Raw genomic sequence first — 19,185 nt, forward strand, 5'->3', positions numbered from 1 at the left:
AACATCAGGAAGAAATTTCTAACACTAAGAGCTGCTTGCAAGTGGAATGGGCTACCTTGGCAGGTGGTGGGCTTTCCTTCATTGCAGGATATTATTTTATATCCCACCTTTTTCTTCAAGTTCAATGTTCATGGTTCACCTCATTTAATGCCCACAACCATGCTAGGTAGGTTAAGCAGAGAATAAGCGATTGGCCAAAGTTCACCCAGTGAGCTTCATGGCGATTGGGGATCTGAACCCAGATATTCCAGGTGCTAGCCAAACACTTTTAACTTAGGCACACCTAGGCAAAAGGATTATTGTCATTGATCTTATTGGGTTGGATCCAAAGAAAGGCACATGGGACAAGGCCAGCAGAAGCAGATTTCCTTGTTCCCTGCTCTCCAAGGGTTGGGGATCCTACTGAATGGGAATGTAGATAGCTGTCTTAAAGTAGCCCATCTAGCTCTATACTATCTCCACCAGATGTAGGGAATCTTTGGCCTTACAGAAGTCGGTGAGCTACAAGTCCCATCAAGCATGGCCAATGGCCAGGGACGGTGACAGCTCTAAGTCAGCAACATCTGGAGGCCCAAGGGTTCCTCACTTCTTGTGTACACCGACTGGCACCTGCTGCCCAGGGCCTTAGGAGCAGGAAAAGTGTTAAAGCAAAGCTTCTGGCTTTTGAGATTCAACAATACATTATTCACTGTTGGGCATGTCCTTGTGGTCGTAAGGTCCAGCGTCTTGCTAAAGTGCGAGCCAAGTTTCTCAGGAAACTTAGTTCCACATTCTGTGCCCTTTCAACATGCACAGGCCAGAATTAAAGTTGATGGGAGGTGTGGTTTGGAAACATTTGTATGGACAAATGTTCTCCCACCCCTGCTGTATGTGATGCTGTAATCAGCAAACACACTTTGTTTTTTTGTGGGGGGAGGCGGCTGTGATAAAAGGTATCAGCTAATGCAACAGCCTGAGCTTTTGGATTTGCACAAATGTATCAAGCCAAGTGGAACTGTGCCTAGTATGTAGAATGTGCAAAGGATAAGATCAGAGATCCGGTTATGGCAAATGCTACGTTTCTTCTTAAGATGTCATAGCAGGTGGCTGCTGGGAGAGACATAATCTCATTTGCAGCACCTCCCGGATGGTTTCCAGTTGGCAGTGGAAGGAACATGATGATCTGATGCCATCAAGCAGGCAGCAAAGTGGATAGCATGAGTCACAGCAGGTGAGGCCATTGAGAGCACAACTCAGACAATAGACAAAAACTACACTTTTCATATATAGCATAGGCTGGGATAAATGAGCACATGCTAATTAACTGGGGTACCACAGAGGCAAAGCTAGCAAGAGCAGAAAAAACCCTCTTTCAGTCCTTCATCTGCAGGAGGAGAGTGATAATACTGGCCTACTTTACAATGTTGTTGTAAGGGACTGCAGCGACACTGCATGTAGTTTACAGCACTTGGGACCCATGGCTAGATAAATGCTGAATATGAAGTCCCAACCATCTCTCGTTCTATCTGCAGGAAAAGCTGGGTGCAAGGCAGAGAAAAGAGCCACACACCACATCCTCTGCCAACCTGCGAGTTTTGGGCCACAACTCCTATCAGGCGCATCCAGCTTTGCCATGCTGGAACAGGGATTATGGAAGTTGTAGTCCAAAGCTCACAGAACATACAGAAGGATGAAGGGGGGAAACACCTGAATTGCTTTTGCTTCTCTGGGGGCTGTTAACAGCCACTATATGACCAGCTGAGCTACTCAGGTTAGCTCTTTTGTTAGAAGTGAAGCACCACCTTCCTCCACAATTTATCGCCAACTTTTAATCCTTGCTCCCAGCGATTTAGCATTTCTGTCACGACGTCTGGCCTCCAGATGTTGCTGGACTACAAATCCCACAATCCCTGCATTCTGGGAGGGCCACAGCCCCCCCACTTGATTTATAAGGGTGCTGTGATGTTCCAGTTTCCCGTGCACATTTGAGTCTGCACAGAGGAGGTGCCATCATCTCTCCTCCACAGCTAGGGCACCTATTATCTTGCCCCTTACGCAAGCAACATGTGTTTGCCTGACGAACGGGTGGTGACGTATTTGAAAAACTGGAGCCTTTGCAGCATTTGCCGACTTGTGACTAAGTACACCAGCCTGCTCCTTTGCTCCAAAAACAACAGCCTGGGGTGTGTGACCGTTTTCCTGCCATCCACACAGAAAACGATCTTCCTGCCGCTGGTGCATTTTCGATTCACTGTGCCTGGCGTCTCTTTCTCCCCCTACTGGACGAAGAATGGTGCTCAACCTCAGCTCTGCACATGTCCTATTAACAAGTGCAGATCTAGGTTTCTGCTAAGCAGCTTACGATCCACCGAACAATTAATGAACTTTCCAAAGTGACAACCTCAGGCCTGCACTGGTGGCAGCTCTGAAAAGCAAGTCAGCCAATTTAGGTTTATCTTGACTTCCCAGTCGTGTTTTGCCATTTGCATTGCAAGAAGCGGTTCCTGGGCCTCCATCAAAGCACCGACTGACTGTGGCCTTTTAGGCTGAAAAGACAAAAGATTAGCATGAGTGTAGTTCTAGCAGCCTATGGAGAAAAGAAAGAGTTGGTTACACAGGCTTGTTGTAAGAGAAAAGAGCTCTCTTCCCAGCTGAGTCATGGTTTTCTAATTTCCTGTACAAGTTGTTAATGCCTGTGTGAGTCACTTAAAAATGTATTAAGAAATGCAGTTTCAATTCAACACAGAAGCAAATGCATCTCAGCTGTATAGATAATTGGGTCACGTTTTCCAGATTAACGCTTTGCCTGCTCCCATCATGCGACGCAAAACGCTGTGACACGCCCTTATTCAGTTTTCACCCATCCCAGTTTCCTCGGAAGGTTTTGTCTTTCAACAGCAAATGACCCTAAGGAAAGGGAACAGGAAGGCAAGATTTTTGCCTACGGAGAAACAAAATTATGAAACAGATGGCGCTCCTTTTGAATGGATGTGAGTGCAGCTCTTAAAACACAAAGCCCCGCAGGGAAACAGGCCCTAACCCCACCTCCAGGATATATTTACCTATATACACCTGGAATGTAAAAGGGACCCCAACTTGGTGCCAAAGCATCCGATATGCACACAGGAAGGCCCAGGACCACTGCCAGCTTAAAAAGGATCAGGGGACTGGCAGAGAGATTTTTTTCCTTTGTCCGAGGCTCAGGAGAGCTGACAACACCGGTTTAACAAAATGGCACAATTTGCTGTTAAGGTGCACGCAGGTGTGAAATATTTCACACTGGAATGTTGTTAAGCCAGCAAATGCGGGTCACCATTGCATCTGTAGGAGTGCTGGGAGGATCCTTAGGCACACAAGCTCTCTACAGGCAATTCCAGTTAAATGCTGTTCTCAACTTGCTTGTGATTACTGAACCTCCCTCACTTCATAAACACCAGAACCAATGATCCCTTCTTGGTTGGTTGGTGACATGTAGCACCTGTCCATTCATGGCCCAAGCCAACGTATCTGACTACAGTATTAAACATTCAATGGCCCATTTAATTTTTGCACAAAAATGGGGCAAAGGAGCAGGAAGAGGGACGCTCAACCCTTTTGCAGATCCTACTCGTAATCCGCCTGCAGCAGCCTTGGGGGGCAGGCAATCTTCTCTCGTACAAACATAGTGGTACCTCGGGTTACAAACGCTTCAGGTTACAGACTCCGCTAACCCAGAAATAGTGCTTCAGGTTAAGAACTTTGCTTCATAATGAGAACAGAAATTGTGCTCCGGCAGCATGGCAGCAGCAGGAGACCACATTAGCTAAAGTGGTGCTTCAGGTTAAGAACAGTTTTGGGTTAAGAACGGACCTCTGGAACGAATTAAGTACTTAACTCGAGGTACCACTGTATTTCGAACATGACTTTGAGGGTGGAAAAGTATTCCTACAAGCTGGAGCAGTGAAGGCTGGCTCACTAAGCCTGTTAACCAGGCCTGGCTCACTGATGAGGCACTCACCTCAAGTGGTGGAAGTCCAAAAGAGGGCACCTACCTTGCCTCTGCTGGCAGCCGTTTCCAGCAAGACCTTTCCGAAATCTTGTGAGATCTCATGGAGAGCATGAATCTCATGAGATTTCACTGGAAACTGCTGCCGCTGAGCAGCCCAGGTAAGAGGCACAGCGATGGGGTGGCAGCAACACCTGCCACCAACTTTTCCAAGGTGCCACAGGATTGTTTTTTGATGCAAGAAGCTAACGTTCTGGAAACTGCCCATTCGTATTGGTTTTCTATGCAATATATAACAGTATGGGTCACTTGTTCCTGCCATCTCCTCCTAGGCTTCTTCATTCTCTTGCAAGACTGGCAATGTGGAGCCGTGGTTGGAATGTTGGACAAAGACCTCGGAGACCAGAGTTCAAATCCCCTGCTAAGCCAGGAAGTTCGCTGGGAAAGCTTAGGTTGTAAGGGAAGAGCCACTTGGGATAAAAATGGGGTTAGCAGTGCTTAGCTACTTGACTTTGCACTCACACCTGTGATGACAGTCTCTCTGCCTACCATTGGCTCAGTCGTTCCAACACATCTGCCAGCCTTGGGTTGGGAAGAAAACATCAACATCTTGATTTGATGGTCCACACACACACACAGGGCTGGCCAAAGGCATTTTGGCACCTGAGGCAAAACATCCAATGCCCACCCACCAGGGAAGGGGCGAGTTAAGATCTACATCAGGAACAAGGCCGCTGTAGAGGCCACATTCTCAGCTTTCCTTGCAGGTCGGATCGGCTAACCCTATGGATCCTGCTGCCCCAGGTGGCTGCCTTTAACTTGCCCCATGGGTGGGTCGGCCCTTCATGACCATCTTACCAAAACCAGACTCCCTCCTCTGCCAGAGCGTGACATGCTTTTTAAAGCCAATCTGTGGCTTATCCCTATTTTGTCAGGCCAAGACTCCCATCGTTCTCTGAACACTGTCCATGCTTGCAAAGGCCAATTGGAATGAGAGACTTCTAAACAAGTCGGAAGGCACCAGGTTAGGGGAGACTGAATCACAGAATCATAGAGTTGGAATAGACCACAAGGGCCATAGAGTCCAACCCCTGTGCCATGCACTGAAATCAGAAAGGAGCTTTCGAAGGACATTCCAGATTTCCTCAAGGAAGAAGAAGAAGAAGAAGAAGAAGAAGAGTTGGATTTGATATCCCGCCTTTCACTCCCCTTCAGGAGTCTCAAAGCGGCTAACAATCTCCTTTCCCTTCCTCCCCCACAACAAACACTCTGTGAGGTGAGTGGGGCTGAGAGACTTCAGAGAAGTGTGACTGGCCCAAGGTCACCCAGCAGCTGCATGTGGAGGAGCGGAGACGCGAACCCGGTTACCCAGATTACGTGACTACCGCTCTTAACCACTACACCACACTGGCTCTCTGGAAAGAATACTACTGTATCTGCTTCTACGGCACGAGGATGGCATCAGGCTTTCTAGAGGACTGTGGTAAGGAGCATTCAGCATATGGAAAACTGTGGAAAGAAAGCATCATTACTTGATAGTTATCCATGTTTTCTGCACATTAAAATCAAACCCTTCTAGTATGAAATTGTTGAGCATTAAATTAGCCACCAGGTTAAAATCTATCTTGTGTGTCAAGGAAGGGGAACCTATTGCCCCCCAGACTTCAGAGGGAAGCCAAATCCCATCGGACCAAGCCAGAATGGTCCATCAGCAGGGATGCTGGCAACTGTAGCTGAGTAAAGTCTGCAGGGACAAAGCCTCTTCACTCCTGATGTGCATAATGGGTGCAATGAAGCCTCTCCCTCCAGCAGTGTCAAACCCTTGTAAGCGGATAGGTCAGCAGCAGCACTGAATTGCTCCATTCTAAAAAAAGCAGCATCAGTGGCATGGATAATGCTAAGCAAAAGTATTGCTTTGGAAACCTGAAGGAGAGACTGAAAGAAGGTCCACCTGGAAATCAAATTCAACACGTATTTGGTTCCAAGGGATAAAATAGTTAAAGGTATATGTAAACATAGCTTAAGAAAAGAAATCAAAGTCATTTGACTAGGCGGTTTATAAGATCTGGCCACAAAAGCCATTTGAATTGTCTAATAAAATAGACCCAAGAAAATCTCAACTGGCCACTTCCTTGTACCTGGTAAACAGACCACTTTTAGGAGCAGGAACCAAGTCCCACTGTGCAACCAACTGGATTTACTTCTACGTAAGCTTGTTATGATCACCGCATGAGGCTGCAGCTCTTAACTACACCTGGACTTAAGCGATTCCAAGTTGAGAATAAGTAGAAAATATGAAGCGTGCAAAAAAAATTCAATCTCCAGTATGTCAACCCCTCTTGAGTTTATATCATCTTGCTGATCCACATACTATGTAGGTGCTTTTCACAGTATCGAGACCAAAGTGCAACCAGACTCATTTTTACCTGGTTCCTGCTGTCTCCTTTTGTAGAAGAAATCCTAAAAGTCCCGTCTCTAGGTCACAGGCAATTGCTGTGCAATTGGATCGGCAGTTCACACACTCCACTGTGCTCCTGTCCAAGTCAGAGCTTTAGTAATTGAGGTTAGAGGGCCATCTCTCCAAGCTGATGCCCCTATTCTGTGTAGACAGACCTGAACTCGTGGTCTGCAACTTACTGTGGGCTCAATTTGGTGCAGTCTTCAGTTGCAGATTCCTAGCACAATCCTTCCCCTCTTTAGATTTTTTGCCTTTCCTCCAAACCCACCCACAGCTGAAATTTGCTTTGCAAACTCTTTGGGGGTAAGCATCTGGCTGTTATTTTTTGCGAAGTCTCCTGTATAGTGCATCACTCTGCAGCAGACCGATGGGACTATTTATAATAGCACCATCCCAAAAATGTCGGAACAAAGTAACTCGGTTGTACAGGACATGCTTTGCATGCCCGAGGGTCCTGGGTTCATCTCTGGCATCCCCATTTCAAAGATCTCACACTGAAGGTTTTGTAAATACCTCTTAACCAGAGACCCTGGAGAACAACTGGCAGCCAGAGTAAACAATACACAGATCAAGGTTTGACTCTATAGAAGGCAGCAAAAAGCACCTAATTTGTCTGTAATAACATTTTGGTCAACGTTCAGTGAAACCTCTGTCAGATGCAGCTTTACAGAGACAAGATCCTGGCAGGGCTTTTCAAAATACTTACTGCCTTTTACCTATGAATGGATTTGTTGCTGTGGAGGAGATTCAATTTGACAAGTCTTAAAAACAGGATGTTCTGACACCCAGAAGAGAACATCCTGAGCCTACTCAGATTTTAAAGCCCTCAATAAACCATTTTCTTCAGGTGCTACAGATCTACCTGCTGTGAAGGGAAAGGGATTGAGGAGGAACGAACAAGGTTTGAGTGAAGTGTTTGCAGAAGGAAGAACTTTGAATACATTACCTCCACCCTCCCCTCCCAACTAGCCATGATAAAATGAATGCACTGTTGCTTCAATTCTTGCTGGGTCATGGGATAAGCAGCACGCCCTCGTCTTTCCAAGACATTGCCCAGAAACGGCAGATAAAGCCCAGATCACAGAAATCTCTAGTATGACCCCATTAAGAGACGAAGAGGAGGCGTAGAAGTCACATTCTCTGCGCTGGCAGCTCCTGAAAGAGAACGCAGAACTGAACATTAAGCACTTTGCATTTCTCATTAGTTGCTTACTTTACAAGGGATGGGGAGACTGTGGCCTACTACAAGCCATCATCCCTATGGTCCACTCTGGCTGGGGATGATCGGAGCTAGAGGCCAGCAACACCTGGTAGGCCACAGGTTTCCCATCATTGCTTTGACAGGGGCCAGCAAACTTGCTGCGTCTCGGGCTGGTGTCTCCAGCGCTGATCACACGGCGGGCAGAAGCACGTGCCCATATGCATGCGCACACGCTATTTCCGGCGCACTTCAGGGTCAGAGCAGCACAGAAAATAGCTTGTGCGCATGTGCAGGGGCCTCCTCCGACCCGGATGTGCACCGGAAATAACACTTGCACATGCGCAAATAACACTTGTGCATGCTCACAAGCTATTTCTGGTGCTCCTCTGGAAGTGGACAGCCGCACAGCGCAGGTAAGAGCGGGCGGCAGCAGTGGGAGTTGCCACGGGCTGGATAAACGAGTCCCTTGGGCCTTATCCGGCCCACGACCTTAGTTTGGGGACCCCTGCTTTATGTCCTCCCCAAGCCACTCACCTGGAAATAAACTTTTGCAAGTCGAAGCTGTCCACTCTGTCCCCCAACAGTGTCTGCCAATGTGTTGCAGCTAAATATTCCTAGATAGGCTGACTAGTAATTTTGGTGGGCTTAAGCTCAGCACCAACCCAGTGTCAATTCACTACTACATGCTTACTCAGAAGTAAGCCTCACTAAGGAAGCTTTCAGCATAAGGCTGAAACCCCAAGCACATCGATTTAGGAGAAAAGTCCCTTGGGACACAGCAGGGATTACTTCTGAGCAGTGCTTTTTCCTGGGGGTACGCATACCCCTAAACATTTTGTGAATGTAAGTTTGGCCTCATTGCGGGGAAATATTTCAACACGAGTAGGAAAATGAGAGTACCCCTAAGCATTTTTTTTAAAGAAAAAAAGCACTGCTTCTGAGTAAACACACATAAGACTGGGCTGCATTTCTGGTTTTATGTTTAGAACTAGGGTTTCCAACATGGCACCTGTAGGCACCAAGCAAAGGCTTTCACCTGGGCACATGCCCCAGACTTCACACTTTCATTCTTCTTTTTAGGCGTGTTTCCAGGCCTCCTAGAAATAATGTTATGGAGCAAAATGTTCAGCAGCAGGATCAGTGTACAGCATGTTTAAAATCAGTGCTGTTTGCATGGAGGTAGCCAGGATTCTTGTTGTGGGGGGAGAACTTTTGTTGAGGGGGGCAGAACAGATGTGATTGGTCAGTTAGTTAAGTATTCCTTTTGTTTTACTTGATCCAGGCTTGGGGGGGGGGAGTCCCCTTCCCGGCTACACCCATGGCTGTGTATCTCTACAATTGGGACAGGTAAGACTTCCCATGGAAAGCATAAAATTGTTGTGGGTGGCTGTGTCTCTAATTTTGCATGTCGCCACACTCCCTGTGGCAACCATTTCAGGTTATCCTCCACAATCACGTCCCCCTCAATTGCAATAGCAGCTATTTTGTGACTGGTGGCCTCAAACGTTAGAAATGGGCCCACTGGTCCAAAAGGAAGGCAACCTCTGGTTTAGAATGACCGTAACAAATGTTTATGTGACCAGATCAGAAGCCTTACCCCTGCTCCCATTTATTGACTCAGCCTGTGTATTAATATAATCTCAAACCCCAAATGTACGTTCAGGTGAAATTGCTTGGTGTGAACAAGGAACAGCTAGTCTTTTCTGGTCCAAGGGACACACTGACAGCCACACTTTTCTGAAGGCCACATGCCAGTGGTGAAAGTGGTCAGTGTACACATGCATGGACACACACACAGAGCTCAAACACTAGACACACTCTTACATAAATTTATCACACACAAAAGACAGGTGCTGATGCACACACAACCATCATTTCCAGCCCCCTCCCCACTACCCAGCACTTTGGAGGGCAATATCTGTGAAAAGTAAAATGCAAACTTTCTGATCTCAGCACTGTGGTGCTTAGCGCTAAGATCAGAGATAAAATAGCCCCCTGCCTGCTCTTTATAATGGCCCTTTCTAAAGATACGGTAATGCAGTACGCTTCATCTCCCTATAAAGCTGTGCTGGGGTAAGAACATTTCCTGGTGTTAGGAATATAAAAGGAATTAAAAAGTGGTCAAGCAGTGAGTTTTTCCCCTCCCTAAAATATACATGTGTGGGCAAAGCTGATTTTTCAAACACACACACTTATATTTCACAATGCTATATATGAAGAGTGAGTTTAACAATCCTTTTTTCCAGGGAACTCTGGGAATTGTAGTTCTGCAAAGCAAAGCAGTGGCCTAAATGTAGCATTTTGTAGTTCCACAGCAGCGATAGGAAAGCCAATGGACTCAAACTCTCTGAAGGATACACAGAACATGGTTAACACCAAAACTGGTAAGAGAACACAGCATGGAAATGCTTCTGAAGAGGCCCCTGTCCGTTTATTTATCCTCTGTTCAACAGCCCAGTCCTTCTGGTCTAGACAAACACTCACCTGCCCCAGGTAGCATGGCCATTGGTGAGGAATGATGGGAACTGAAGCCCAGCAAGATCTGCAGGGCCAAACCTCCCCCATTCCTGCTCTGGAAGAAGTATTCCCCCCATCAAAAGGGAACTAGCTTAACATCCACACATTGAGCTCCTTGACATCCGTCAATGATGCTCCATTTTTAGCCAACAATTCCCACAGAATAAGACCAATATCATAGAATCGTAGACTTGGGAGACCAAGAGTCATCTATTTCCTGCAACGCAATAATATCTTCGAGGCTTGATGGTTAAAGATGTGATTCTGCTGAATGCAAAACGAGGATGACCCTTATCGTTAATTTGTCCTTATACTTTCAGCTACTGCCCTGATGTGATATCTGTTTTCACCAGGGCTTTTATAACGCTTTGTAAACAAACTTTTTAGCCACCTGGAATGTTTGTTGTAGAACAAACAAACAGGCAGGATACTAGCATAATAGTATATGTAGCAGATTAAAACAGGAACGTTGAAACCTCGCCATTTTAGGACTATGCAAACTAGCACAATGGAGCTCCATAATATTGCTCTGAAATTCCAACACAATCTAAACTATCATAGGTATGATTTATTTGTTACAGAGATTTCTACCTCACCTTTCAAAGAAGATCCCACAGATCTTGTCAAGAAGGAGAAAATTATTTTTAAAGCTGCTGTCCTATACCCACTTACCTGCAAGTAAGCCCCACTGAACTCAGTGGGACCTTTTGAGTAAAGATTTACAGAGTTGCATTGTTAAGATATATCTTGAGTAGACCACAAAGTGCTTGGAAACAAGGGAAATCTGTAGTAGGAATTTTGGGCAGGGGCGGGGGAAGGGATTCCCAAAGTTAAAACTATTATAATTCTGCTGTCTTTCATCAACTTTATCGGGGAATTTGTCTAGATTAGGAAGCTGCCTTACCCTGAACTGCAATATTGGTTCTTCCAGCTCAACACTGTCTACACTGTCAGCAGATCCCCTGGGGATTCAACCTGGGGACTCCCTGCACGCAAGTAAGTGCTCTTATCACTTTGCTGTAATATTACAGCCGCAAGCTGGACAGATTCTCAGTACTACATGCCACTAGGACCAGCTCTCCTAGTTTTACGAAAAGCAGGATTTCCAGGCAGTGTGATGGTTTTGCAAGCAGGAGGGTTTGTAGGCTGCATTGGGGGAGAGGGAGAGAAATAAAAACCTGGTCATTCCCTAAACTCAGTGAAACTCTAGTCCACCCACCCCAAACAAAGCCACTCAACTCAAAAGTAAAATCCCATTACATTCAAGGGCTGAAAGCTCAGTCCTGGCCCGCTGCCAGCCAGTACAGACAATACTGAGCTAGATGGACCTAAAGTAAGTGTCTGGGGCAGCTTCCTATCCATGCCCAGTTTAAGTAGCAGGCGACACTAATGGGATTTCATGGCTCACGGCTTGCGCTCTGCACTGGCGCCGCAGCAACAGATTGCTTCGGTGTTCAAACTGCCATTAGGGGAACCCGGCCCGAGAGAGGCGCCCGGGAACCGAACGCGGGGCTCCCGGAGACGCCCGCAACGAGCGCTCTAACCTCTGCGCCACCCGCGGCAAAGCGCGGAACGCTGCGGTCTGGGGACACCTATGAAGGGGCGGGGAAGGCGCAGCCGCGCTCCGGTCGGGGGTTCCCAAGGCAACACGCCGCCCCCCGTCACTTAGCACGAAGGGGAGGGGAGGGGAGAGAGGCTCGCCAAACGCACCCCAGGACTTTTGACCTCCTCGCGCCCACCGTCGCTCCCCCCCCCTCCAGGTTGAAAAGCTCTCCTCAACCGCTCCGGTTCGCTTTATTCCCACCCACCCCCACTCGCTTCCTCAACCCCCTCCTCTCCCACCGCACCGCCACTTTAAACCCGGCTTCCTTAGGGCCGCTCCTCCTCTCCGCAGGGCGCCCGTCGAGAACCGCACTGCCACTGCCGCCGCCGCCGTCATCACCGCCGCCAATATGGCCGCTCTGAGGGAGCGAGCGGGCTCGGCTCCCGAAGCCTTAAGCCCCTCCCTCTTCTCCCTCAGCTCCTTTCTGAGGCCCCGCCGCGCGGGGCTTCACGGGAGTTGTAGTGCCGCGAACGACCAGACGCGACTGTAGTAGCCCGGGGCGGAACCGCGCCCCGGGACTACGTTTCCCAGGGACCCAAGGGACGCCTGCCCGGAGGGGCCAATGGGAAGGCTCTGTCTTTCCTTTTCCCCGCCCCCCTCCGCCTCCGCCCCCTACCGAGCCACAGAAGGATGATGTAATTGCAAAGCGGCTGAAGGGCGGGGCGGTCCTGCGCTGCAATTCATTGTGCCAGACCCAGATCGGTGTGCAGCCTCCTCCTCCCTCCCCCTGCTGTTGCTGCTTCCAGCAACCAGAGCAGCAGCAGCACCAGTGACTGAATCCCAAGCAAAAGGGGGCGGGAGTGGGTGGCTTGGTTGGTTGGGGAGGAAGCGGCGCACACACACGACCTTCTACAGTTTGCATCCCAAGGGAACTGCTTCGCAAGCTTTGCCCCGCTCATGTCTAATTAAGTGACTTGGTTTCCAACCTGGCCTCTTGGCTTATGTTCTTTGTAAAGGGCAGGGAGCAGCCGTCCCAAACCAGGTGAGTTGCGCGATGCTTTTTTAAAATTTTATTTAAAGCATGATTTCCCCTTCTTCATATATATCAGCTTGCTAGTCTGTCTAAAATCCGGAACGTGTTGTGGATGTATGCATCGGCGGCGGCGTGGGGAAGGAGGGGTGGGGGGTGAAAACACGCTTTGTCTCCTGGTTTCTCTCCCCTCCCTGCTGTTTGAATGCAACATCGCCCAAAGCAAAGTGATAATGATAATGAGCCGCCCTCCTAACTCCGAAGATTATTGATGAGCCCCAGCAACAAAGCCTTGGAGTTGTCTGCAAACCCGGTGTTTCCCCATCCTCCTCCTCCTGTCTTTTTTCTTTTTCTTTTTGGGAAAGGAAAGGTTACATGTGCGGAATCCCTACAGAGACGGGCTTGCTTGCTGAATGCTTATCAGACAGTGTTTCTGCCTGCCTCTCCTCTTTCTTCCCCTTACCAGATGTTGGGGTGTGAGTGCCTGGGACGGTTGAAGCACCTAATTGTGGCATTGACTGAACATAGCCGGGTGTGTTCGTGTTTTGGGGGGCTGCGGTGGAGAGTCTTTGGCACGTTGAACAATTACTGGGTGCGAAAGAGATGATTTAATGCAAGCTTCGAAGACTTGAGTCAGCTCCTTCCCCATCACTCTTTCTGCCTCCTTGTTTTGCAAGATCAGTAGAGGATATAAATGTGTGTGTGTGTTTAAATGTCAGATATGTTTACTATTGGAAATGGCTCTCGTCTTTTTTTAAAAAAATAATAATGACATAAGCAATAGTCATAGGGGTAGGCGAGTGGTGTTTAAAATAGAGAAAAGATAACAGTCCTCCAGGAACCCCACGCCCTGGATACATTTACTCAGAAGTAAGCTCCACTGAGTTTGATGGGGCTTAGGCTGCAGTCCTAAGCACCCTTGGACTTAGTGGAATTTACTTCTGAGCAAAGTGCATAGGATCACACTGCAATTTCCTATAGGGAGGGTGCAGTCCTGCTCTCACTTGGAAGTTTATCCTGTTGAATAAAATGGGACTTGCTTCCACCAAAAGTATTTGAAAAGATTGGTCTATAAGACGTACTTTTGCATGCATGTATGGTAAGGCTGAGATCCTAAGCGTGCTTACTAAGAAGTAAGTTTCATTCAGCTTGGTGGGACTTGTTTCTGAGGAAGCCTGCATCCTATCCCGCTACATAACCAATATGTTGCAATGAGTATTCCCACCTCCCAAAAAAGCCCACCCCATTCCCTACTCCTGTTTTTGCTTTTCCTTAGGATGGTTGCTAACAGGATTGGAATCTCTCTCTCTCTGTGTGCGTGTGTGCGTGTGTGTGTTTTCAACTCTGTAAAAACTTTGGCCACACACTAACGACAAATTCCAAATGACCATATGCAAGCCATAAATTGTCAGGGAAGCGGCTGTACTGGTCCAGTTTTATTCTCTTGGCAACCAGAATCAGTCACTCACTGTTCTGAATGCTGCCAAGATGCTCAGAGAGATGGAAGGCCCTGGGAATGTCGGGAGAAATGCCTGATTGGCGAGGAGGAAAGCAAACATTGACACAGCAAGGACTTGGGCTGTTCAGCTCTTTCTCCTGGGATGACTGGCGTCTTAAAATAGTCCGAAAGACTCCTATTGGTCCTCTTCATTTTTTTCAGGAGCCATCCTTAGTTTTGCGAAGGTGGGTCTATGTAGCCCGAGCCTCTGAATGTCAACTTGGGAAGTAAGCATCACTGAGTTCAGCAAGTTTGCATAGCTTGCAGCTGTGTTTCGGATGCTTGGGCACCCTGATGAATTGAGTGCAGTCTTGTCAAAAGCCATACAAGTTGCAATACTTGCGTTTCTGATAAGGCTGAATTTTAGTTGAAGGGTCATCATTGCTCACTCCCCCACCCCCAAATATTAATTTTGCGGACTGTGTGGGAATCTGCAAAACTAGATGTGACAGCTCTTTCTCTTCTTGAGGACTGAGAATCCAGTGTGTGGGGAGGAGATTAGAAGAGGCAAGTCACCTTCCCCCCATCCCCAGTATGAAGTTGTGTGTGGGTAAGGGAGAATGAGTTAGGTCTGCTCAGCCCAGCAGCTTAACATATGACAAATCAGTGTCTTAGTCCCAGCCCTACTACATTATAGCGATTGTGAGGGTTTATTATTCTAACTTGCAAGAAGTCCTGACTGCACATTCTGTGCTACCACCGGCAGAAATATGCTGCGCCGCAGGCGGATAAATGCTCCATGCACTGGGAAGGAGCTTTAAAAACATTGCGTTCCCTGCATACAGCGTTGTTCCTTAGGGAAGGGCTTTTCTACAGCCTACGTGCAGGGAGAGTAGCACCTCTATCAGCCCCATCACCTGTTGTTCCAGTGCAATCCGAAGGGGCTTATTTCCAAATAAACCTGCTTCGGATTGAGCCGTCAGTGCATTTGAGATGCGCTGGCTGCAGTGGGATTCTGCAGAACTGGCTCCAGGTTTCAGGGAGCTCTTGGCATAGTGCCCTCTGGGGGAACGCCTCATGTGTCATTAGCTTCCCCCTCACCTGGAGTGCTTCCCTCGCAGGGGTGGGCAGCCATGGCAATTTGGGCTGCTGCTTTTGAATTTCCCACAATGCTCCTGATGCAGCATCAGTCATAGGCAATGTGGGAAATTAAAATGGCAGCTCCCCACATCCAGCTGCCCAGCTGGGAGCAAAGGCATCCTGCTGGGGCCCTCTGAGCTACCCAGGACTTGACACTGGCTCTGGAGCCCTTATCCTAACTTGCGCTCTCACAATTTATTTGAGAGCAATCATAGGGGTTTTTTTTGGGGGGGGGGGTTATATGTTGCAAACATATACTCTGGCAGTATAAAATCCAAACCTATGATTGCTCCCAGATAAGGATAGCTCAGCATGAGACTTTTAATCTCAGGGTTGTGGGTTTGAGCCTTACATTGGGCGATTCCTGCAGTGCAGGGGGTTGGACTAGATGACCCTCAGGGTCCCTTCCAATTCTGCAGTACTGTGGTTCCATGGTTTAAGTGTATTCTGGACTGTGGTTGGAAGCAAGCTCACTGACAAGCAGCAGGACTTTCTATTCAGTGCCTCACCCCAATAGCTATTGGGTTTACAATGCCTTTGGGGAGGGTGTTAAGGGATTTGGCTAAAGAGTCAGGCAGTGGGGCTTGTGGCTTTTATTAAGAGACCCTTCCCTCCCCATCGCCTATAATTAATGCAATTGATGAAAGCACTATGTGGAAGAACAGTGGGATCCCAAGTTAAATCCCACTGATTTCAGCAGCTTGTCCAAGTAAAAACATACAGAGGAGAAAAACTGGTGCGTGTGTGTGAGTGAGTGAGTGAGTGAGTGAGTGAGACAGATAGTGTGAGTGTGATCTGTCTTAAGTGGTTTGTGGATTATAGGCCTGGCGTCATTGTGTTGGTTCCTGTACAGAGTTCCTTCCCTGGAAGGGAACGGCTCGAATTGAATCCATATGGCCGGCTAGCTGCCTCTCCTCCGCCGCTACTGCATAGATTTGTTCCTGTGCTTCCCTTGTGTAACTGACACTGTTTTGTCCTCTGGCAAACTTTCATTGGAATCGCATTGCCCTGCGTGACATGAGTTCGGGATGAACAATGAAACCCCCTGTTCCTTGAGATCAACGCGTTTGTAAACACTGACACAATGGCCACAAAAGCCGATATTGCAGCACATCCTATTTGATATCATTTTCTTTAATCTTGCAAGGGCCATTCCCTTCCCGAGGGATTGACATTCCTCAGCTCAACCGCCTTGCATTTATATTTTATCTGATCTCTTTTCCTTCCTTTCTTATTGTTGTCAAAGGAGAGCAACAATGCAGCCACAGCCCAGGTCCCTTCTGCTTGCCATAGATTTCTTTATTTCTTCTTTTATTTTACCCTCCTCATCTTCTCCACCCCCACCCCTTTTTCTTGGCAAGTTGGGGGTAAAGAAATATGCAGTTTCCTGCACTGGCTATAAAAGCGGAGGTTTTTCTAGGAGCGGTTTGCCTTGGCCCAGAAGGACGAGCTTTGAAAGTTCAGCCTGATAAGTTTGTGCTGGGGGCTTCCTTGGTGAACTGGTGATATGTGAGCTATGAGAAAACTATGCAAGGACTTTAGGAAAAAGGGCGTGTTGGAGTCTCCAATCCAAACATAGCGCTTTTGGAGCATATGTTGTTCATATAGTTGTTAAAGTCATTTGTGTTACTGTGGGCTTGTTCATTGTTGTTGCTGTTTTTATTTTTAAATGCCCTACAAACCATTGTTCCTAAGGTTTGGGATGGGTGGGGTAACAATGCCATTATCCAAAATACAAATTGTAAACAATAACAACAACCCTTCATAGTTTCAGTTCTGTGCACACTTAATTGGGGCAAATCACTTTTGGCCCCACGAAGTTCAATGTGATTTACCCAAAATATAAGCATGCAAACTTAATTTTAATAATGGTGTTGTCACCCAGCCACTGTAGCACTTTCCTGAACTTTGCAGTCTAGTCCAATGCCTGTTTGTTCCAAACAGCCATTGGACTGGACTGCAAAGTTCAGGAAAGCACTGTGTTGCTGTAAGGTAAAGGACCCCTGACCGTTAGGTCCAGTCGTGGCTGACTCTGGGGTTGCGGCGCTCATCTCGCTTTATTGGCCGAGGGAGCCGGCATACAGCTTCCGGGTCATGTGGCCAGCATGACTAAGCCGCTTCTGGCGAACCAGAGCAGCGCACGGAAACTCTGTTTACCTTCCCGTAGGAGTGGTACCTATTTATCTACTTGCACTTTGGCATGCTTTCGAACTGCTAGGTTGGCAGGAGCAGGAACCGAGCAACGGGAGCTCACCCCGTCACGGGGATTTGAACTGCCGACCTTCTGATCGGCAAGTCCTAGGCTCTGTGGTTTAACCCACAGCGCCAACCGCGTCCCGTGTGTTGCTGTAGGTAGTGCTTTATTCCAAGTGGAAAATCCACCCACTTAGATTCTGTAGAGAAGAAGAGCCCGTGAGGAAATAAGCTTTTGCAAGTGCAGCTGCTGTGGAGATACTTCTGGATGCTCATTTGGGCCCCATTGGATGGCACTTTGGGGTGTAGATGTGCTTCTCCATCTGGGCCTGCTGTTTATTGCAAGCTCATAGAGCTTGGTCAGAGACATGGGATTGCTGGTGATCTCCTTTATCTTAGGGCCATCTCAGTGATTTCAAGTGGACAGCAGATTTGCAGAATGGACCCTTTCCAAGCTGCTTCAGAAGTCAATTGAGCTGACTCACTGGGATTCAAACCAGCATGCCCACCCTGACATCTCAAAGACCAGACTCAGATTGCCTGATTCAATTATTTGTGGAACAGCCTAGTAGTCTTTTATTTTCTACCACTAAATAATTAGTATGGCAGTAATTGCTCTTTTTGGAGGGCCTTTAAAGCAGGCATAGGCAAACTCGGCCCTCCAGATGTTTTAGGACTACAACTCCCATCATCCCTGACCACTGGTCCTGTTAGCTAGGGATGATGGGAGTTGTAGTCCCAAAACATCTGGGGGGCTGAGTTTGCCTATGCCTGCTTTAAAGCATTTGAAGCAAAATATGTTATAAAGAATGGGTGGGGTGAGAACCTTTGCAATTCCTAAAGGTAGAGAGAGCTATAACTACAGACCCTCCAAGTGTCCCTATTTCCCCAGGACAGACCCGGATTTACAGAAGCTGTCCTAGTTTCCAATTTGATTCTGAAAGGTCCCACTTTTCCTTAGAACGTCCCTATTTTCGTCAAAGAAATATTGGAGGGTATGGTGTTAGGGAATCACCAAGCCAAGGAGATAAGTAATTATACATACAACCTTTAGAAGACATCTGTATAGGAAAGTTTTTTAATGTTTAATATTTTATTTTGTTTTTATACGTGTTGGAAGCCGCCCTGATTGGCTGGGGCAACCCAGTCAGATGGACGGGGTATGATGATGATTATTATTATGAAATAGGACGTCCCTATGTTCATCAAAGAAATGTTGGAGGGTATATAACTATAGCCAGCAAAAAATACATGCAAGTCATAGAGGAAATATGTTTATAGTTTGCGTTTAAAAGATATCCCAGACATTGAGTTGCCTAGGCATCTAAACTTGTTATTTTTCTTCTTCCCTGCACAGCACTAGCATATTGATTTTTGGTCTTGAGACTGGGGAATAAAAGGTTGTTTTTTAAAAAAATCAGTTCTTACCATCTTATGTGCAAAATAATATGGCTAGCCCTGATTAAAAAGCAGCCAGGAGATCCAGGACTGAATTCACTTTCAGTGAAACTAGAATGTTTGTGACATGGAACTGTTTGGCCAGCTAGGTTTAGACCGGGGAGGCCCTTTCCCATACAGCTGCCTGCTGGGTTGGTGGAACGTAGGTAGCACTCAGACCATTGGTCCATCTTGATTAGTATCGTCTACAGCACTAACTGTGAGACGCGGGTGGTGCTGTGGGTTAAACCACAGAGCCTAGGA

General features: G+C 47.4%; 1 protein-coding gene across 1 annotated transcript in view; it reads left to right on the plus strand.

Annotated features, from left to right (window-relative positions):
- The first annotated feature begins 11,986 nt into the window (after positions 1-11,986).
- RAB30 (RAB30, member RAS oncogene family) overlaps positions 11,987-19,185 on the plus strand; it is a 44,505-nt gene continuing 37,306 nt past the window's right edge. The window contains exon 1 of the mRNA XM_081197484.1: positions 11,987-12,725. The gene's annotated coding sequence lies outside the window, so the exon portion shown is untranslated. The remainder of the gene's footprint in view (positions 12,726-19,185) is intronic.

This window comes from Podarcis bocagei (genome assembly GCF_964188305.1).
Source record: "Podarcis bocagei genome assembly, chromosome: 6".
NCBI lineage: Eukaryota > Metazoa > Chordata > Lepidosauria > Squamata > Lacertidae > Podarcis > Podarcis bocagei.